Source organism: Amblyomma americanum, chromosome 3 (assembly GCF_052857255.1).
Source record: "Amblyomma americanum isolate KBUSLIRL-KWMA chromosome 3, ASM5285725v1, whole genome shotgun sequence".
NCBI classification, from domain to species: Eukaryota; Metazoa; Arthropoda; class Arachnida; order Ixodida; family Ixodidae; genus Amblyomma; species Amblyomma americanum.
In genome coordinates this window covers 83741017-83763963 of record NC_135499.1, presented here as the reverse complement: position 1 = coordinate 83763963, position 22947 = coordinate 83741017, and the positions used below count along the sequence as shown (strand labels likewise).

At 49.1% G+C, this 22947-nt stretch overlaps 1 protein-coding gene across 1 annotated transcript in view; it reads left to right on the top strand.

Moving 5' to 3' along the window:
- The window catches only part of LOC144124712 (insulin-like growth factor-binding protein-related protein 1), a 34392-nt gene that overhangs the window by 3238 nt on the left and 8207 nt on the right, over window positions 1-22947 (top strand). The gene's annotated exons all lie outside the window — the stretch shown is intronic.

Genomic DNA, 22947 nt, shown 5'->3' with positions numbered 1-22947 from the left:
ATTCAAGAGGCGTAGACAGTATTTGGAGGGTCAAACACAGCACTCCTATCGACGCCTCTCGAATAGCGCAAAGGTGCATGCAAGAAACCGACTAGCCCAAACGCTATTATGCGCCGAGCCCACGTGGCCAAGGTATGCTCTTTCGGCAGCAGGTGAACACGGCATCTTACGGTTAGACGACGTCGTCTGCGCCACGGAAAGCACGGATTCAAACAATAAGAAGAACGCATCCTTACGCTGAGGCGTTCAAAGAAGCGGAGTGTGTCGTCGATGCGGGTGCATGGGTGCATGATGTGTGCATCCGCGGGGACCCTTCCGCGCTTCACTTTCCAGGGGAGGAGGTTTGTTCGACTACGCGCCATCGCTCTCGGTGGGGTCACTTTCTGACAACTCGCAGGCACGCAGGGCGACACTTACTGATGGATGTCCAGGGCATCGAACGTCGTCAGCGCGTGTCTCGCGCGCAAAGGCGCGGTGACCCCCGTCGAGAACCCCCTCGTACACGAGTGGAAACAGCCGCGCAGACGAGCGGAACCTTCCGCTTCCTGGAGCTAACCTGACCTCGGGCTAGTTCAGCACTTCTGAAGTTGCCGTGTGGGAGTTTGCCGATGCAACTTTTTATTTAAACGCAGTGGAAACAGAACGTGTTGAATCTCTAAATAAATTAGAAATGTAAAAATGAACAGCTCAGGCTCGAAAAGTTTGACATCCGTAGTGGTATATGTATAGCCTCGTTGCGTTCGCCCGCTGTATCTGCCATGGTTCGTAAATAGGCTGTCACGATTTGGTTAGGAGCTTTGGAGCTGCATTGATTTAAGAGCTCCACGTTCGCCGGCCTTGCCCATCGCGTGCCTTTGTCTGGTCATGTGTTCGCACCAGGTGGGAAGGTTCTATTTGCTTATGCTCTTGCTTGGCGATACACGCATGGGGGGCTTTGCCTTGTCGATACTGCACCAAGTAGTGAAAGTAACCAGAGCGTAGAGGTGACCAGCAGTGCCCACCCGCGTTTCTGTGCTTTGGCGGGGGTGGTGGTGTTTTTGTACATGCGAGCTTAGCCTTAAAGTGGTCTGTCGGCAACGGCGCTCTGCTGTCAGTGTCCTCCGAAAACTCAGAGAATTATTGCCACTGCTCTGATCTCAGCTCGTGAGACCTCTGCGGGTACACGATGCGAGAGACGTCGTCCAACGGAGCATTCGTTCTCCCCAGGTTGCACCGCACCCCTAATACGCGCGTGGACGCGCACATCACGGACAATTTCTTCAGAAGCCCGTCTCACTTAAAAACCGGAGCTATCTCCGCTGTACACCGGTCTCGAGGCTTGCTGACTTCCATCCAGGCGCCGAAGAGAGTCTCCTCAATTACAAGCACTGGTACCTACTATGTAACTCGCGGCACACGTGCTCGGCGACTGAAAAAGCTCTTAGGCGATCCTCGGTGGATCATCTGAATGCGCTGTAGCAGCCGAACGTTCGTTGTATCTGAGGTTGACGTACTAAAGTTCGTTTTATCCAGGGTGGTACACTTAGGTTCCTTATATCCGAGGCTAACGCGCGAAAATTTGTTATATCCGAGGTTACTTACCTTGGTTGGTTACAGCCGAGGTTAACACACTAAAATTCGTTGTATTCGTGGAGGCATACTAAGCTTCGTTATATCAGAGGCAGTATACATAAGTTCGTTATATCCGAGGTGGCCACGCGTGACGGCGCTCGCTATTTCCGCTTGCACATACCCTTCTAATGCTAAAACATTAATAAATTTGCCAAATCATGTGCTTTCTCTCTCTCTCTCTAGCGTGCGCACGCAAGAAGAGCGGTGAGATTATGTAAGACTCAAAGGCAGCGCGCTCTTTTGTTTAAAGGAAAAGTAACTAACTACCTGTAACGCCTACGCAGAAATGCGCACATACTTTCGGTTGTCTTCGGGCAACGCGTGTGCGGGCAGCGTCCGGAGCTCATGCTTCCTGTGTTAAACCCACTCTATTTATGCGGGGGGAGGGGGGGGGGGGGCTCTGCACTCCCGCCTTCGTGCTTTATGAGGGGCGTTTGGATGCGTTTCGCGGCGTCTTCGCGTCCCACCAGATGACGACGAAGGTTGCGCGAAAAACGGGGTGGCCACGTGATCACGGACCGAAGCCGCGCTGTAGCAGGGGACGTACACCAGTAACAGCTCTCGCTGTAATATAAAACTCCCAGACTCTTCACTCTCGACCCTCGGGGTGGCAGCTGCATCGCAGCCCGATTAGAGTCGCTGGAAAATTTTTTTTCCAGTGACTCCAGGCCTCATGGGTGTCTTGCGAATGTGCAGGCATGTCCAGCTGGACCACGTGACCGCAGTCGGAAGATTCTGTACAGCTCCCGCTACCTCGGCGCCGGTGTCCCTCGTGAATCGGGCTCAAACAAATTCTCCTTGGGTAGCAGGCGAATCCTGGAGTTCTCTCTTACGACGTGCAACGTCGCCGTCAGTCACGGAAAAAAACTCGTCGCTCGGCTATCGCTATAGAAAGCGATGACCCTTGTTGCGAGAGTGCGTATCAGTGTGCGACCTTCGGTTGAAAAACGAAATGGCCGCTTGCGTTAGCGCCTCCGGTGTAACGCGAAGCCCGCGGTCACTGTCGCAACAGCGCGTCGCTGTTGTGGGCGTCCTCAGTCCGAGGCGGCATCGCCCGGCGAAACCGACACCGGCTCTATGCGCTGAATCTGCATTGGCAACGTACCGACGCCGCGTGCGGGTGCCGATAAACAAATCACCGGTGGACGCCGCCCTCCTTGGCTGCTGCTTGTGATATATTAGCCGAGGGGGGAGAAAGCGGCCTGAAGGGGTGCTAGTGTCATTTGGCTGTGTTCCCACTCCAGAGCGAGAGAAACTCCAGTCTTTCACGTGTCGGGTACTGCTCGCTGTAGAGGCAGGTGCGAAGGAAAATTAATTGTCCGCAACATCGGGCGGGTCTTCACGATTCGCGGCAGTCGGTCCCAGAAAGCAACTTGAAATAAGATCAAATAGATGACTGCCCTCCATGAATCAGAAGTGAGAAACCTCGGCATACACTCTCGTATGCTTTTCTCCAAATTACGATCAAAGTAATTTGCGACGTGTCCACCTTATTGTTTTTACAATGCGTATATTCTTGCCGCAATATACATCGTTATTTTCATTATTTCACTAACACTGCGTATAGAGTCAGTTTGTCCTTTTTGCAGCGTACACTGCATACACTGCATGGCAACGGTGAAAAGAAGTGCGCTGTGAGCACGATTAACTCGGGGAATGTGTTCACTGAACACGACATCTCTTAGACCTCTGTAATATGTCCTGTCGCGATGACCAAGACACCTTGTGAAGGAACAGCACATTTAAGTGATCCTTTATGGCCCGAGGTTAGTCCACCCAAATTCGCTCTCTGCACTCGGAAAAAATAAAGGGGCACGGGAGGCTTCGCGCTGTTCTTGTCGTACCCTGAGCGTATAACCGTCCACATTCGGGAGTAATTGGAATTCTCGTTATCCAGCAAATGTAGTAGTTCAAAGTCGGTGTAGAATCTTTTGCATTCATGGCCGAGCAGGAGGCTGACGGAGAAAGGTTATATTTATAATAAACTATACATCTCCAACCAAAAATGTTAACTTTAACCCAACGTTTCGAAGCCGACTCGGCTCCTTCATCAGGGGTGACTGAGGGCAGTAGCTAGCGTCTTTTAAGTATGGAGGGGACGAGGGGGTCAAAGGACCTCCTCCACTCCATACTTAAAAGACGCCAGCTACTGCCCTCAGTAGTTAAAATTTTTGGTTGGAGATGTATAGTTTATCATAAGTCTTCAAACCCAACCAGACAGGCAAATCTATCAAAACGTTTAGTTTTCAGAGGTTATATTATAATCAGGCTCTATTTGCAGACTGCAGCGTGGTGTGAGCGCACAAGCGTTGTCCGCTCGAGCGGAATCCTCATTTCTCACCCGGTCGCTCTGCGCATGCGCGCCTGTTCTTCCTCCGCCAAAATATCTAGAAACTATATGCATCTGGCCTACCCCGTGCTCCACTGGTTAAAAACAAACCGCCAGTTTGTACCGCGCGTGCGCAGTTCTCGTTGGCGGCAGGTGCAAATGCACACCTGTCATTCGCATCCTCAGTTGGCACCTCGCGGATGCGGATTGCGCCTCTGGCTTTCGCGTACACGTGTGTTCTGTGTGGAAGACGAATTTTCGCACAGTCCCCGGGGTGCGCCACGTGTCGTGCGAAATAGGCTAATTGTTGCCCATTTTCTGTCTTCTCCCTGTCCCTATCGCATTCGTTGCGTTCTCTATCAACGAGCTCTTTCATACGAGTGTCGCGTTTCTTTCGGAAAATAAGAGTAGAAAGAAAGCGAGAGGTTGCTCCGGTTACACTTTTTCGTCCCGAATCGGCGAGTGCGCTATCACTGCTCGCTCGTGCGCACTCTTAAGCAGGCAGACGAGACCCCGACTTGCGAAATCTCAGCGTCGCCCAGAGCTCGTCATATCCCGCGCTCGCTTTTCGTCAGGGCGCTCTCCGGCTATCGGCAGATGTTGAGACACCGTCTCTACCGAAAGAGCTGTGGCCTTGGCCTTGTCTGCTTGTTCTCTTGCATTGTTCCTTTAGCTCCCTCGCCGCAAGACGACTCGCGTTACACCAGCGCGCTCCGCTCTAATTAGGCTGCGTTAGGCAACGACGCGGAAGCAACAGCAGATGAGCGCGAGTCTAAGGCGCGACCGCTCTATTTTGGAAACGTTCCCGGCTTGTAAGGACACGTGGAACTTGCTTATCGAGCCAGCTGCGAAGCTGCCCCTGAGACTAAATTTAAAGGCGCTACAGACCGCTCCACGAGGAAGTAGATTATTTTTCAAGGATGTTAGATATGCTGATGTCATAGAGTAATGGGATTGGTTAAGAGAGAAGGCGTAGGCGTCAAATGCCTTCGGTGGCAGGCCTTTCTCTTCTCCGAATTGTGACCATTTTGGGGCGAACAAGTTGATTACCTGCTCTCCAGAAATGGCTTCTGAGAAACGAGACTCAGACAGTGACAAAACAAGACACACTGTAAACCAACTACGCCCAGAGGTATATACGTAAGCCTATCTACGATCTTAAGGGAATACAAGTATGTAGAACACCCTTATAACACCTACATTTTAGCGAAAAGGGCAACAGGGTAGCACCCCTTCTGCACCAACCTTTATTTTCGGGGTGTTAATGGGTTGATCCAGACGGCTATCGGTTGATCTACCGTCATTGTGCCCCTGGAGATTGTTAGGGTGCATGCGGTCTTGAAGGTTGCTTTGCAACCCTTCATACAGCTGCATACGGTACGGCGCTAATTAATATTGTCGTTTTGATAAACAGATGTTGACAGCCTGATGCGTGCAATTAAGTTTATTCTTTGCAGCTTCAGATGCGTATTGAAAAAAAAAAAAAACTTGCGAGAAGACTTAGTGTCGATAGGTCTAACTGCGAGGTAGGATATATTGTCGTTGCATGCTCCGAGAAGGGGAAATGGAATGTGTGTTTTTTGTAATGCTGTCGAAACTGCATGCGGAGGGAGAGCCTCGTCAGGCCAATAGCCTTTAGCTTTCCCTTCGCTTTTTTCCTTGTATTGGAAAGAAAACCAATAAACAATCACAATCACAATAAAGCATACAGAGCTTTGAAGCCATGCACGCGCTGTGTGCGGCCTATACGTGTACATGAGCGGTTGGGCTTCTGATATTCTTAGAATCTTTGTTACGTGACATCTGCGGTGCTGTGACTTTCTGTCAATACTGCTGAACGCTTCGGGTGGGTAGAGTAGTTTTGGGGGAAGGTGCAGGAAGAGCTGCTCCGTGTATTTATGACACATATAAAGCATGGCATGGACCCAAGCAAACTCGTGATATGATTCTAGCTGCACCTTTTCATCAGGGGCTGATGCATCGAACGCAGGTTTAAGAGCGGGTGTAATTGCCTATAAAGCACCTAATGCATGGGTGTTTACTTGAAAAAAAATTGGAAATTGGTTTTGGGGGAAAGGAAATGGCGCATTAATTGTCTCACATATCTCGGTGGACACCCGAACCGCGCCGTAAGGGAAGGGATAAAGGAGGAAGTGAAAGATGAAAGGGAAGAAACAGGCGCCGTAGTGGAGGGCTCCGCAATAATTTAGACCACCAGGGGATTTTCAACGTGCACTGACATCGCACAGCACACGAGCGGCTTTTTGTGTTTCACCTCCATCGAAACGCGGCCGCCGCGGTCGGGTTCGAGCCCAGGTACTCCGGCTCAGTAGTCGAGCGCCCGGTATCCCGCAAAGGACTCCGCACGGGGTGCACCTTTCTGTCCGTAATCACTACTGCATGCCAGCTAGCAGTGATTTTTCACATTACCGGTTGTGTAATTGCCATTCCATTTATTTTCAGAGAGGTATATGAACTGACTACGGTAATCGCTGACAGAATCAAGGCAACCTTAGACATCAAAAGCTACTCGACAATACACCATATTCACAGTATCAATGAGGCGGTAGAGAAAACCAACCCTTCCGAGCTAAAGGTAACCAAGATTTAAAAAAAGTCGGAGTGTCCCGCCCCAGCGAAACTGAGGGCTGTTGAGAGGCGCGTGGCTTAGTCTCCAGTATTTTTCATTCCATAAAGTTAATGAATCAGTAAAAACTAAATAGCGAACTTTTTAAATACTTTCTTCAGGAATATAGCGTCGATTCAGAAGTTGCAGACTGTCTTGAAAAACAGCTGGCTGAAATATTTGTTCCAAGGTGCCATTTACGCAATTTTATTTACCAACCTTAAAGGGGCTCTGAAACGCATTCCGAGGAGAGCACATTAGCTCACTCAATCACTGCACTGCGTTGCCATGAAAACCAGAGTCAAATAATACTCTTCTACACGCAGCAGACGACCCACAATCACGTGTCAAGGTTGGCGAGCCCTTCCCGGCGACTTTTTCATGCTCGCTCCCTCCTCCGTCCCCCGCATCTGCGTAGTCATGGTGAGAGGTGGCCATTGGTTAGATTCTTTCAGACGTCAGGCAGCTACCGTGGCCGCGGCCAATAAGCCGCTTAGCTCTGGCGGGTCAGGAAGCTCCGCTCGCAGAGAGGGGTCGGTGAAGGAGCGCCTACCTTCCAGCGTGCAAAAAGTGACAAGAGGAGAGAGAAAGGCGCGAAGACGCTGAAATTCAAATTTTAACTCCAGATAGCTCAGCTTCTACAAAGCGCATTTGAAAAATTCTTGCTGGACACAATTCGTAAAGCGGCGTGCTTCAATATCCCAGGCATGCCGCAACTTTATTAGAGCCCCCTTCACAGCCCCCTTAAAAGAGAGTTACCACGCAAAAGCTGTTGGTGCTTATCTCTCGACCAGTGCACACGCAAAGCCCCGTCGGGGACAGTGCCGCCGAGAGACGCAGATTTTATTTCTTAGCTGAGACGCGTATTGGTGCGCTGAAGTAGCACCGCTGTCGCGTGGAAGCTTTTGTATTGCGCGAGTAAAGGCCAGTAAAAGGCCAGTAAAAACGCTACAGGAGTAGTAATTCGGGCTTGTTGGTGGGTCATGAGGCGGATGTACAAGCGCAGAGGCACAAGGACGACAGAGAAGTGGACGAGACGAATGCTCATCTCTTCCACTTCACTGCTGTCGTCCTTGTGCCTTTGCGCTTGTACATCCTCGTCACAAAAGAAGCTACTTTACGTAAATGATATCTTGGTGTAGACATTTCGGCCAGCTGTTTTTCAAGACGCTTTACAACTTCTGAATTGAGACTCTATTCCTGAAGAGAGCAGTATTTACAAGGTTAGCTATAAGTTTCTATTCATTAACTGACTTTGGAGAACGAACAGAATACTGCAGACTATATGAAGACTCTCAGCAGCCCTCACATGTCTTCACTGGTCTAGGACACTCCGGCTCCTTTAAAAGCTTAGTTACTTTTAGCTAGGACACCCGTTCTAGCCTTCATAGGTTAGGAGAAAGCAATTGGCTCCGTCAAAACGTCATTAGTCGTGCAGGAAATACAAAACCAGGGTGTAGAAAAGGCACATATACAGGACAACATCTATAGCGCCTGCGCAGCCGCCATAGTCCTCCATAGAGAGAATAATAAAATCCCAGTCAAGAAGGTGTCTGGCAGGCAGATACAATCTCTCCAGTACTATTCCCTCCAGCCTACGTCAGACGAACCTCACGTTTTCAGAAGGGATTCGGAGATCTGGATTGGGAAGAGTTGATGATGAAAGTTGATGGAGCCGCTGATCGCATTGTCTTTCCAAGTAGCTCAGGGGACGAATTCCAAAGCATAAATCGAAGACATAGACAGGCAAAATGGAACGGTGGGCCTAAAAAATTTGCCAAAAAAACAACTAATGTTCAAGAGTCTCGGAAGGGAGCTGCAGTTTACGATAGGTATCGAAGCGTTAAAAGTAGTGAGAGAATACATCTACTTAGGGCAGATTATAATGACCGAAGATCCTGGCCATGAGAGTAAAATAACTAGGAGATTAAGAATGGGGTGCGGTGCATTTAGCAGGCACGCTCAGGTTATCAATGGCAATTTAGCAGTATACTTCAAGAGAAAATTACATAGCAGCTGTCCGCGGTGGCTCAGTGGTTATGGTGCTCGGCAGCTGACCCTAAAGACGCGGGTTCGATCCCGGTCGTGGCGGTCGAATTTTGATGGAGGCGAAATCCTAGAGGCCCGTGTACTGTGCACGTTAAAGATCCCCAGGTGGTCGAAATTATCAGGAGCCCTACACCACGGCGTTCCTCATAGCCTGAGTTGCTTTGAGTCGTTAAACCTTATAAACCATAAACCATGTATCATACCGGTCCTCACCTATGGGGCAGAAACGTGGCGGCTAACAAAAAGGGTTCAACGCAAGTTAAACGCAGCGAGCTATGGAAATGAAAACGATACGTGTAACGTTGAGACCGGAGGAGAGTAGGGTGGGGTTCTAGCTGTTCTATATATAGCACTAGCAAGCGTAATCAGTGATGAAGTGTCCCCTCTAAATTTTACGGGAAACCAGTCCAGTCAAAACAGCAGAGGTCATACAGGCATTGTGTGGAAAATGCACATGTAAAGATGTTACAAAACGCCTATACACTGAGTCCAGAGTGACCGTAGTCCCTCCACGGGAACAGTGGAGGTATGGCGATCGGGAAGCGCGCCAGGCAAGGTGTCTCAATCTCTCCGCTACCACTCACCGCATGTTTACAAGAGCAATCGAAAGGGCTGGATTGGTAGGAGCTGGGGATAAAACTTAATAAGAACAGCTTAGAATAGCTGCGGTTTGCTTATTGTGTTGCCCTGATAAGTAATTCCAGGGAAAAAATTGCAGGGTATGACTCAGGACTTAAACACTCACTGCAGAACTGTGGGTCTAAAAGGCAATATGAAAATTATGATGATGCTATTCATGAGGCAAGATAGCAGTGGCGTAGCCAGAAATTTTGTTTTCGGGGGGGGGGGGGGGGGGGTCATGTTGAAGCGCGGCCTCCTCATAGAATTTGTGGAAGGATCAAACGTAACAATAATAACTGCATTGCCATTGACAATGTCATTGTGTATTAGATAACGCTACGCATTGTCTAGCGTATATATTTTATAATTTATTAAATACGCATATAAGTTAAGAAAATATCACACGAAGCCTAGAACTATGTCGGTCCGGAACCAGCAACGCAGTGCATGGCGCTGATGTAAAAAACGTAAAGAACATGAAATGAGCAAGCAGAGGACAAATATTTTCATGAATGTTTGTCGTTCAAGAACCTTTACATTTTTCTACATAGGCAACGGCCAGGGAAAAATCTCAATGACAGTGTCCTTCGTTCCAGTGTACTGCGCAGCAGCAGCTGTCACCGGTTATGTATTGCGAGTAATTGCAGCGAAATTTTAGTCTCAACAGCGAGCCATCGATAGGCCCTTGAAAGTTTGTGCTAGGATGGGGCCTGCGTTACATGACTCCAGGTGCATGGGCGTTGCCACGAAATCCAACCCGAGTTAGCAATGTTCGCGCCAAATTGTCTTTTCTAGTCTGAAAAAGGCGCTGTACGTGACAAAATCCACAATGACTTCCGGCGCCAGTGATTGTTTTGGTCAGCGGTGCGTGACAATTCGAAAAAAATTCGGGGGGGGGGGGGGGGCTGAAGCATTCGATCACTCGTCACCCCAGTGCAAGAATTTTTTGAGCTACCATTAATAACAGCCAAGATATAGACGATTAAAAATTACGCTCCTCCTCTCGCCCCCAACTCGTACACGCGGGGCACCAGAAAATGAAAATTGGGGGGATAGCCCAGGCGCAGCTGGCTCTGCACAGTGCTCATTGCAAATCAGTGGGAGAGGGCATTGTCGTGCAGTGGACGCAAACGGGCCGATGATAATGGTGACGTACACCATGGCATTTCCGGGTGGGTTCCAGGTTAACGGTGCGCTCTGTTTCTGCAGCACCTTTCTTGGTGATGTGCGTAAAAGGTTTCGTGCGCCGCCACCGTGACCAGCGGCTTAATGAATTCGGTGGTCTGTCAGCGGGGAAGGAGAAATCCAGAACAATTTAAATATCAGAAAATGCAGCTGTCGACATGAGAGACAATGGTAGCTGTGGGGCACATGGAGTGAACTATAGACAAACTGTCGATACAGAGGACCGGTGGAAGGCGTTGAAGTTAGAATGTATTCTGCGCTGAGCGCAAACCCCAGTTTAGCGTCATCGTTGCGGAGACAGCATTTAAGCGAATGTCGGTATACGTGTGGGCGCTCAGTGTACAGCAGGATTACAGAAGCTGCATTTTGGCACAGATGTGTGGAAAAGGACACACAGAGCCAGGGCTCATCATGTATACTGCTTGCGAACCAGTAGTAAAATTAGGCACTAATGAATCGCTCCCTTTGTGCACTCAGACAACCCCTTCTATAGCTTACGCAACTGTACGGCAGCAGACCTCGGCCCTTGCACCTCTGGCCTTTGCCAATCGCCGATGATGCATCGCAGTCGCTGTAGGGCGGCGCGTCGACCATGGAATATTCCGCGAGATGCACTGCAAGCTTAGTTTCTTTTTTTTTTTTTGCGGCGGAGACTGCAAGAGCAGTTAGTTTGCGGACTGCGGGGGTGCTGTTTACGTTTAGAAGTATCCCCCCCCCCCCCCTTCCCACTGGCCCTTTCTATCGCTTCCGGCGGCACGACAGCCTAAGCGCGCCCTTGTCTGCGCCAGCAGCGGGGCCCTCCGCCCCCCCAGTCTTTCGGTCTTTCCTCCCACTGTAAACACGGACCGGCGGCGGCAGCTGGTCGTCGCAGCTATTTCGGGAAGCGAGATTCGTCGGGGAACTGCACCACCAGCCTATGCGGGCGCCGGCATTTGGTCTCACTACAATTCAGCACAGTAGCCTTGATTCCGTGCAAGGTGACGTACGTAGAGTGCGGTCGCAACCTGGTAGTCCGGCGTTCTGTTTGCGCGCCTTCATTCGCTGGTGGTCGTCGGCGTCCCGGCCATTCGTCCTGCAGTGCAAGATGTATATGCAGCAGTGAACGGCGCATCGATCGGCGCGATCGCGTTCCCAGGAAGAAGGGCGCAGCAGCAGACGGGGGAAGGCGTCGTTGGCTGCGCGGGCCTCTCGTATACGGTCGCACATCTCGGCCGCGCGGCCAGCTGCCTAGCGTCATCTCGCGCCCCTCGTTGCCGTTGACACCGCCCGCCCGCTTCGTGCATCGTCGCCTCGACGTGGCCCATCTCGGTGCGGTTGAGAAAAACTGTGTTCTTGCTGACTCGCAATGTTTTTTTTTTTTGCTCCAAGAAAAAAAGCGGCTTGTCCCCGTCAAACGACCCCTTTCCAGCAATGGCGTCGACCGATTCTCATGACCCTGCTAGCGTTTCAATACAGGGAGTGGCAGATGGAAGGGGACAGTCTCCGCCCTGCACTGTCACGCTACTCACGCTGACAGGTTGGGGAGAATCGGCCGACGCCATTGGCTGGAAAGGGGTAGTTTGACGGGGAAAAGCCGCTTTTTTCTTGACTTGTAGCCGACTATAGGCTCTTCGGCTCATGTGTCCCTCGTGGATGCGTAAAAAAAAAATAACTTCGGATCATGGATGCTGTTAAAGGCGCGTTTCATTTCTCTTTCGTTGGCTAGGAGTTATGAAAGAGGAAAAAAACTGAAGCTTATTATTGTTCATGCTGGGTACGTGCCATTCAGCCTGAGGACATCATCATCATTATTGTTCATGCTCCGCAGCTGTGTCGGGCACAGTCGTCGTATTTTATAGCAATAGCTCTATGACATTATGCGATAGCATTAGAGTTGTCACACCAAAGCCCCGCCGATGACCGGGACGAAATTCACTGATTGGTCGAGAGAGGTCGCGTGCCCTTCCGTCGTCATGACAGCCTGCCCAGCGTGGCAAGTAGAAGTTAAATTAATTATTGGTCGAGCTAGGTCACGTGACTTGTGGAATCACCACAGCCTGTCCACTGGGTTGCGAGCAACCTATAGTTTCTAGAGAGCGACCTATAGAGAGAATTGAAATCAAAAATAAGAAAAAAAAACAATTCGTATATGCAAATGTCCACCGGCACCCTCACAGCATAGCGGACACATGCTAGTGCAGCTAGGGATCTGAATATGACGATTGAAAGATTGCGAACAACGTGACAAAAGCACACACAGAAGTCGCAAGAGAAGCTGCGACAAATGTGAAATCCAGTGCTATCGCTTTCCACTCTTATGGTTATTTAAGCGTCCTCATAGTTTTTCGGTGTCAAGCAGCGCCGTAGAGTGTCATAATTAAAAATATCGCATTCACCTGCAGTCCACCGAGAATGTTGCCAAGCGCTGCACCCTTAGTGTTCGTGTGATACAGGCATATTTTGGGAGAAGGCAGTATCGTGGTCGGAACAGATTTTTTTTTTTTTTTGGGAGGGGGGGGGGGGCAATTGTCGCTGTTACTTCTCTACGCTGCATGGGGCGAAAAGTTTTAAGCGTGAAATGCTGTTAGCTATCACTCTCGACTCATTCTTGAAGACTAACATCGTGCGAGCCTGAGGTCGAACATTCGCCAATCATTCCGAAACTTTCCGTCCCAATGGCATGAAGCTTGGCGGAAGGGCCTTCCAAGGCTCTCGAATGAAGGCGAGCACCTGGTTACCGGCGGCAGCGCGTGGCATTATGCGTGTTTGCTTCTTTCGTCGTGTTTGAATTCTTCCGCTCGAAGTTCGTTTGTCACCGGCATGAAGTGGAAATACGAGGCTCCCGCACGAAGTCAGGCTAAAACTGCTCGCTATAACCCGTCTGCACGCCCACCATACACAACTGGAGGCCTGACAAACGGTGCTTTGAAAATGTGTTTCTTCTGCCGTGTGCTGTGCGATGTCAGTGCACGTTAAAGATCCCCAGGTGGTCGAAATTATTCCGGAGCCCTACACTACGGCACCTCTTTCTTCCTTTCTTCTTTCAGTTCCTCCTTTATTCCTTCCCTTACGGCGCGGTTCAGGTGTCCAACGATATATGAGACAGATACTGCGCCATTTCCTTTCCCCAAAAAACCAATTATTATTATTATTCTGCCGTCCGCCACAGTGTCGTATAACTTGTGGCGTGGGCCGTAGCTGTTGTGTTTTTTTTATTTTATTCGTGCCCCCGCGTACTGAACAGCTTCTTGTGAGTTCAACCTGACCTGGTCGGCGTATTCCAATACGGAGATCGTTGCTGCGGGCGTCAGCGGTGTGAACGTCTCTGGTGTCACAGCGCTCGCTGGGCGACGCACGTGCATACCTTTCAAAAACGCTGTTCTGTGTTTGGGAGGCCGTGGCCCGAGTTCAGTAACTGATGCGAAAGCTTCGCCATTGATCAGAACTTATGCTATGCCGAATGAGAACAGCGACATGTGGGATGGCTAATGAAACAAAAGTCGTCCTCTTGCACTTAAGGCTGGGGGAACGGCTGCCAGAGTTATCATAATAAGTTATGCATCAACGATAACACGCGTGAAAATTTTCTAATGTGTTACCGCCGCCCCGAACTTATCAACACGTCTTGGCGGCGTATACGCGCCATTTCCGGAATCGGGGGCGCCTCAACGCGTTTTATGCCAAAGCGGGCAGGAGAGGTGCATGCAGTGTTCAGTCCGCGGAGGAACTCTATTCGGGATCCACAGGAAACCACACCCTCGCGATCACCGCCCCTCATCCTCTGCTTGCGCTCCCATATCCAAAACAACCCCGAACACCGCATGTACTAACCGTCATCATCATCATACGGGCATCTCCCGTACCCCTCCTATCAACTGCATGTGTCCTGCGCCAGCTGCAGCTAATACGTTCTATAAAACTTCTCATTCTCACCCACCCACCTGATTTTCTGCAGCCCCTTGCAACACTGGCCTCTTTTGGAATACACTCTGTTGCTTAAAGGGACCGCCGCTTATCTTGCCTTCGCAATACATGCCCTGCCCATTTACATTCCTTCTTGATTTCGTCTAGGGTGTCATTAAGGCGCGTTTGCACCCTCCTGGCCCACTCTGCTCTCTCCCTGTCTCTCAACGTTACACCTATCGTTTTCCTTTCCGTAGCTCAACTTAATCTCAACGCTTTTCTTTATTTTCCAAATTTTTGGCACGTATGCGAGTATACTGCTGACGTGATAGAGCTTTATACTGGGATGCTGGTAAGTTGGTTTTCATAGCCTGAGAGTACTTGCCGTATGCGGTATGGCGATTTTCGCTACCTAGAGGGGGCACCTTTGTTGATCCAATATGGCGGCGTTACGGAGGACTGCTCCCGGGGTCAGCCATTGGGTCAGCCTATGTCACAGTCTATTCTTCCACCGTGGCCTATGTATAGAATCGCGCTTGCTTTAAATTTTCAAGATAAACTCGAACTTGTTTTGTCGATGGTGGCAACCAGGGGCGTAGCCAGGGGGTCTTATAGGGCTTCAGCACCCCCCCCCCCCCGAAATTTTTTTCGGACTGTCACGCACCGCTGACCACAAAACAACCACCGGCGCCGGAAGTCATTCTGGATTTTGTCACCTACAATGCCTTTTTCAGACTAGAAAAGACATTCTGACGCGAACGGGCAATTACAGGCATAAACGGGCAATTGCGAAAATGTATGACTGTTCATACCGCAGAAATTTGTGCCGTTCATTGTAACAGTTAGCATCATGATCAAAATTAACATGCGAATACGAAAATTTTGAGGACATCAATAGCCGATTTTGATTGGCCTTGCTCATTGAAACCCCTGCCCACACGGTGTTTCCCAACCTACACACTCGGATATTGGTTATTTCAACTTGCGGCATCATTCGTGGCTTTCGTTTGTCCTTCTCTTTCCTTTTTATCTGCCTGCTTTTACTTTTTCTTTGAATCAAAGGAATACCCTTCTGTAATTATGGGTGCAGAATAATTGTCGTCGTACAGGCAGTTAAAAAAATACATACTTTCGTATTGATTTCTGCATTGTTCCTCTATTATTCTAACCATATGGTGCTGTCGCGACCTCAGCATGCCCCAAGCACATATAACACGACTTCTGCTATCACAGTTTTGTTCTTCACTGGTTGGTCTGTCTTTCCGTGTGTACAGTTTACTATCTGCGATTGCGCAAGATGTTTACTTGCCCGGTTTGACGCATTGTATACAATGACTTTTGCTTAGATACGTAGATTTAATGGAGACATACGTGTACTTAAATATCTTGTTGCGAGGTTTTGTGCATACATGCAGTGACCTTGTTTCCATTGACAATTTCTTGTCCTTTTCAAGTTGTATCTTCGCATTTCTAATACTCCATTTTATCTTCACACTTCTAATGAATATTTTGTAGAACTCCTCGTTTGTATATGCGCTCGCTGTTACGAATAAAATTTCGGTGCAATTACTCGCAATACATGAGCGGTGACAGCTGCTGCTGCGCAGTACACTGGAACGACGGACAGCGTCACTGAGATTTTTCCTTGGCCGTTGAATATATACAAAAATCTAAATGTTCTTGAACGACAAAAATTCATTAAAATGTTTGTACTCTGCTTGCTCATTTCATGTTCTTTACGTTTTTCACATCAGCGCCATGCACTGCTTTGCTGGTTTCGGGCTGACATAGTTTTAAACTTCGTGTGATATTTTCTTTACTAATTAAATACGCAAAAACATGGAACCATTGGTATCAGTTATGTCCCCCACGATTTTAAGACGTACGAATACATTCTTTTGTTTAAAGAATAAATATTTCACTGGTCTAGACAGTGCGTAGCGCTATCTAATGAACAATAACATTGTCAATGGCAATGCAGTTATTATTCTTGCGTTCGATGCCTCCAAAAATTTATGAGGAGGCCGCCCTGCGATATAAGTCCCTCCACCCCCCGAACAAAATTTCTGCCTACGCCACTGGTGGCAACCTCGTGGTAAGCAAGCGGATGAAGCGCGCTTTGGAGAGAATTTAAAATCCATGTCATCGGTGATAAACATTCACGGTCGATCAATGCGATTGATGCATATAGGGAACGCTTTAGCATTTGGCTTAGATTTCGTACGTGCTTTGTGCTGACGAACTGAACTCATTCTCTCCAATGACGTGTTCCGCGCTCGCCGAACCTTGTTGGTCTAGTTCGACCCTTTTGCTTAACCTCCACGTTTCTGCCCCATAGGTGAGCACGAGTAAGATAGAGCTGTTATATACATTGTCCTTGAGCGATATTGGTAAACAGCTATCCATCACCTCTGGGTGCCTGCCAAATGCACTCAACCCTATTTTCTACTAGTTATTTCCCTCTTGTGGTCCGGATAAGGAGTCACTACCTGCCCTAAGTAGATGTATTCGCTTACTCCAATTCTTGTAAACTGCTGTTTCTTTCCCAGACTGTTATGTTACGTTATTTTTCAGCATATTAATCTTCAGACCCAGCGTTCTGCTTTGTCTGACTAGGTCCTTAATCGTCATCTGCAACTCGTCTCCTGAGTTTCTTAGCTGGACACAGTCATCAGCAAGCCGGAGATCGCTAAGGTATTCGCCATTAACTTTTGTCCCACTACTCATCTCAGTCCATATTCTCAAACTGCTGCTGTAAACACGCTGATAATAAGCAGTACTGGAGAAATCGCGTTGCTCTTCCTGACATCCTTCCTGATCAATATCTCTCCACTGTTCCGGTGGAGCACTATGGCTGCTGCACAGTCCTCATAGATGTTTTGTAGCGTCTTTACACGTGCCTATTCTACACTCTGGATACGCAATGCCTGCATGACTGCTCAGGTTTCGACTGAGACAAACGCTTTACTCATGCAAGTGCGGAAACAGCGGGGTGGAACACTCATACAATAATTTTGGACCGCCCACACCTCAGACCTCTCTCATTTAGTCCTGGTCAGAATTACCCCGCTCTGGCTGGCCTTCTGTGCACATACCAGAAAGTTCTGCTCCAGAGCTGTCCTGGTGTCATGACACCGGACTTGGTACTCTTCGTGGTTCGTCCCCTGCGGTCAGACAGATTTTTGTCAAAATGTCCACTTTCCAAGGGGCTCTCTGTATTCGTGCTCTCTCGGCTTCCGAGTGCCAGGCCGTCCGTAGAGTGCCGCGCCCAACCGCTGGCCAGATAGGCGCAGACGATGAGGAGGAAGGCGGAGAGCAGTTCCGGCCATGTGGCGCCGGGAGAGCTTCGTTCGTCTGGCGCGATGCCGTGTGTGTATGTGCACGGGTTGCGTGGGACGGCGGGGCCTCGTGCGACGTGGGAGGGAGGAGTCGCGGGCAGGGAGACGAGGTCGGGTGGAGGAAGGGGAGACGGCCAGGATCGCGTTACGCGCCGACTTCGGCGAGGCAGGCCTTCGTGGCCAAGGACACGTTGCGAGGGCTGCGATGCACGGTCTCTGCAGTCGAGATAACGAGCTTTGGTGGGACGCCGGAGAAGCCGGCGCTGACGCGGCGAGCGACACGTCGAGGCGGCCGTCCGCGATCTCCTTTCGTCTAATTAATTGCGAGGGACACGTCGACGACGCCGGTCCGGCCTGCACTGCGGCGATGGCCACGGCTCACGCGCTGACTCGCAAAATGGATCTTCCACGCCAGCCCCGAAGAACTACTCTACTTGCAAGGGAGGCGCTTGGAAATGCTTAGCTTGCGCGATTTTTATCATGATATTCACAGTTACAAACACGACAGGCTGCCAATCTAGCCACATTCGGAGGAAAAAAAGGCTTAAGAAGATTGAGTTGTCAGTCAGGGATGAACTGCAGGGGACAAGCTGTTGGTTACAAAGAGGCCTACGGGTGCAGCAGTTCATCCCTTGAAGCAACGGCGCAACCATTCCGGTACCGAACTTGGGACTGTTTGATTGGTAACCGGATGCACTACTGACTAGACCGTCGTGACAATTTTTTTTCTTAATTACCGCCTTTGTTATGACCTCTCCAAATAATCACAAACCGCATTTGGTTCGCGCGTGTCCTTTGCACTTTTAGGAGTTATATGGGTTAGACCAGTGCGTGGTGATTCGTTATCGTGCTACGTGTGGGATTCCTTATTAATCAGGATATAGCTGGCAACGTAGAAGAGCTCTATAGTATTAACGAAAGGGTGGCAGCTATCGTAACTAGGCTTAATAAGAGGTACAAGCTGAAGGTGGCGCAGGTCTACGCGCCTACATCCAGTCATGATGACGAGAATGTTGAAAGCTTCTATGAGTACGTGAACAAAGTAAAATCACAGTACACTGTACTCATGGGCGACTGCAATGCGATGGTGGGCAAGAAGCAGGGCTGGGCGACAGGGCGGTAGGCGACTATGGGATAGGTTTTAGGAATAGTACGGGAGAGCTATTAGCAAAGTTCGCAGATAGAAATAATTTACGGATCATGGAATACCTTCTTCCGCAAACGAGAGAACAGGAAGTTGACCCGGAAAAGCCCCAATGGTGAAATCAAAATGAAATTGACTTCATACTATGCGCTAAACCTGGCATCATTCAGGATGTGGACGTCTCGGAAAGGTGCGTTGTAGCGACCACAGAATGGTAAGGTCTAGAATTAGCTTAGACTTGAAGAGGGAACGGAAGAAGCTAGTGAAGAGGAAGTCCATTAACGAGCTAGTGGTAAGAGGGAAAATAGTGTAATTCAGGATATCGCTGCAGAACAGATATTCAGCTTTAACTGAGGAAGACGATCTTAATGTTCATTACAATGAACGATAATCTGACGGCCATCATTACAGAGTGCGCAATAGAATTAGGCAGTAGAACGGTTCGACAGGATACCGGGAAGCTATCTCAGGAGACGAAACATCTGATTGAGAAACGTCAGAGCATGAGGGCGTCTAGCCCCACAGACAGAATAGAACTAGCAGAGGTATCCAAGTTAATAAATAAGCGCTAGGTAGCCGACATACGGAAGTTTAATATGGAGAGAATCGAGCATGCTTTAAAAAACGGAGGTAGCCTAAAAGTGGTGAAGAGGAAACTGTACATAGGTAAAAACAAGATGTATGCGTTAAGAGACAAGGAGGGCAATATCATTAGCAATGTGGATAAGAAAGTTGAAGTAGTCGAAGCGTTCTACTTAAATCTATGCAGTAGCCAATGCAATCAGACTGTTAATGATAGAGACAGTAGCGCACAACAATGCATTATCCAGGCAGTAACGAAAGAGGAAGTAAATAAAGCTTTAGTAGCAATAGCAAGGGGAAAAGCAGCTGGTGCTGATCAGGTGACAGCAGAATTGTTGAAGGATGGAAGGGAGATCGTGCTAGAAAAACTAGCCACCCTGTATACGCATTGACTTACGACCTCGACCGTACCAGAAGCTTGGAAGAACGCAAATATAATCTTAATTCATAAGAAAGGAGACGCCAAGGACTTGAAAAATTACAGACCTATCAGCTTACCGTCCGTTGCCTACAAGATATTTACTAAGGTAATCGCTAATAGGGTCAGGGCAACCATAGACTTTAATCAACCAAATGATCAGGCAGGATTTCGTAATGTATGTTCTACAATAGATCATATTCACACTATCAATCAGCTGATAGAGAAATGCGCAGACTAAACCCCTTTATATAGCCTTCATTGATTATGAGAAAGCATTTGACTCAGTGGAAACCTCAGCAGTCGTAGAGGCATTGCGGAATCAAGGTGTAGATGAGCCTTGTGTCAAAATGTTGGAAGATATATATAGGAACTGCGCAGATACCGCAGCCCTAGGCCTCCATAAAGTTAGCAATAAAATTCCAATAAGGAAGGGCGTCAGGCAAGGAGATACGACCTCGCCAATGCTATTCACCGCCTGTTTACAGGAGGTATTCCGAGGCCTGAATTGGGAACAGCTGGGGATAAGAGTTACTGGAGGATAGCTAAATAATCTGCGCTTCGCTGATGACATTGCCTTGCCGAGTCACTCAGGAGATGAACTGCAAATCATGATCAATGAGTTAGACAGACAGAGCAGGACGGTGGGTCTAAGAATTAACATGCAGAAAACCAAAGTAATATTCAACAGTCTAGCAAGGGAACAGCAGTTCACAATTGGTGCTGGAAGTGGTAAAGGAATACGTCTACTTACGATAGGTAGTGACAGCTGATCCGGATCATGAGAGGGAAATAACTAGAAGGATAAGAATGGGGTGGAGCGGATATGGCAGGTTGTCTCAGATCATGAATGACAGTTTACCAATATCCCTCAAGAGAAACGTGTACAACAGCAGTTGCCGGTACTCACCTACGGGGCAGAAACGTGGAGGCTAACGAAAAGGGTTCAGCTTAAATTAAGGACAACACAGCGAGCCATGAAAATGACAGGTGTAACGTTAAGAGACCGGAAGCGGGCAGAATGGGTGAGGGAACAAACGCGTGTTAATGACATCCAAGTCGAAATCAAGAGGAAGAAATGGGCTTGGGCAGGGCATGCACTGCGAAGGCAAGACGACCGCCGGTCCTTGAGGGTAATTGGAGTGGATTCCAAGAGAAGGCAAGCGTAGCAGGGGGCGGCAGAAGGTTAGGTGGGCGGATGAGATTAGGAAGTCCGCAGGCATAGGGTGCGCGCAGGTGGCAAAGTACAGGGTTAATTGGAGAGACATGGGCGAGGCCTTTGCCCTGCAGTGGGTGTAGTAAGGCTGATGATGATGATTTCAAAAGCCACGCAGCCGCACAGAGGCCGCACCAGACGCATCGCGCGTAGTGCTCGACCGGTGACGACGGCGAATCCAAGATGGCGCCGCGATTGGAAAAGGGCAGCACGGGGCGCGTCAAATGCTGTCGCCACCCTGGAAGCGGAGGCTTGGCGGACACCGAGGCACCCTATCGCACCGTATCTGCGCCAGCCTCAACCTCTCGGCTCCGCCGCCGGTCGCGTAAGCACGCGGGAATTCGCCGGGGGCGGAGCTACCTGACCTGCCGGAGCGATGCGGCTTGTGGCCACGGCCATGGTATATAGCTGCGTGATGTCTGAACGAATCTAACCAATAATCATCTCTGAACAGCTAGCCAGAATTGCGCAGGGAAGTGAGACGGAGGAGGGCGCTAGCATGAAAGAGTCGTAGCAAAGGGTTCGCCAACTTTCACGCGCGACTGTGGGTTCTCTGCTGCTTGCAGACGGCAGAACGTAATGATTGAGCGAGTTTATGTGCTCTCTTTTCAGAGACCCTTTAATAAGGACGTAGAGTTCCAGGAAACACGACAGGGTGAACTCGTCATTAACCAGAAATGACGGTCGGCTAATGACAAGCCTGGCTCGTACAAGTCCTGTAGAGGGTTGACTGTCGAACTCTCAACTTCACCTTCACAAAAAAAAAAAAGCTCTCCGACCAATGCTACCGCCCCATTCAACCTCATTGCGCCTGCTATGCCTCGGAGGTCCAGGGCTGTTGACCGCCACGTCATGGGGCCTCCTTTGAGGGGGATTTTCCGCTTCGCTAAGGAGTTGTTTGCCGCTATGTAGTCATAAAAAATAAAAGGCATAAAGTTGGCCCCATGTGATTTGCCCGTGGTGGTTTGGGTCGTGTCTTGGCTATCACGTGGGACCATTTGGGTTTGCTTGGTGAGAGAAACATGAAAAGGAACGGCTGGTTTACGAAGGCTGGCCGCATGAAGTCACGCTTCTTGCCAATTTTTTTTCTCCATGCGCGCACCAACGAAATGGGGAAAACGGTGAACAACAAAATTACCGTAAAAGTGTGAGGGAAACTGGGCAAGGATAGCGCTACAGTAGGGCTTTGTGTTACGAAAATTCAGTGACAGTTGCGGCAACTATCTAATAAGCGGGCGATTTCATATAAGGTCCTGCAATAGGTGGCTGGTCGACATCTTCGATTTGTCTTAATGTTTTATAAGCCATTGTAAGGAATTTTTCAGGTATTTTAGTCCAGAAAAAGTATTTCAAAGCATAAAAAATTCTTGATCGCGAATAGGTGGACTTCCGTGGCTACACACGCTGCTGTTTTCGCCAAACTTGGCAGCGAATAACTGGAAGTATACTCACATTAGTAGGAGCCTCCTAAAATATACTCAGAATATACGACTGCCACGTAGTGCGACCATTCAATTTGGCCCATTTCTAAACTTTATTTCCCCCCAAAAAATTCAGGAACTTGGCGCGGGGGAAGGTTCTTGTCCAAAAAAAAACAACTGTAACCGCCCATAAGACGCTGGTGATTTCTGTTCAGCTGCTTTCTACGGCATCGCTCGCTGAATCCAGGCCCGCCTGAGAATGACGTACGCACGCCTCAAAAAGGGCCGGTAATATATTGAAAACTAATCAACGTGTTCACAGTCCTCCGGCACGCTCTGCAAACAACTCCAAGATCACATCAGTGAGGATTTTCCTGCCAATGTTCGCGCTATTAGAAACGAAATCACGATGCGTCAGCGCCTTTTCGATACAAGTGTTCTGTGGTCAAGCTACTTTACAATCACTCTTTCATCAGGGCTTTAGACGATGCGTCTCATACTTTTTGGAGACAAGAAGTATTTGTT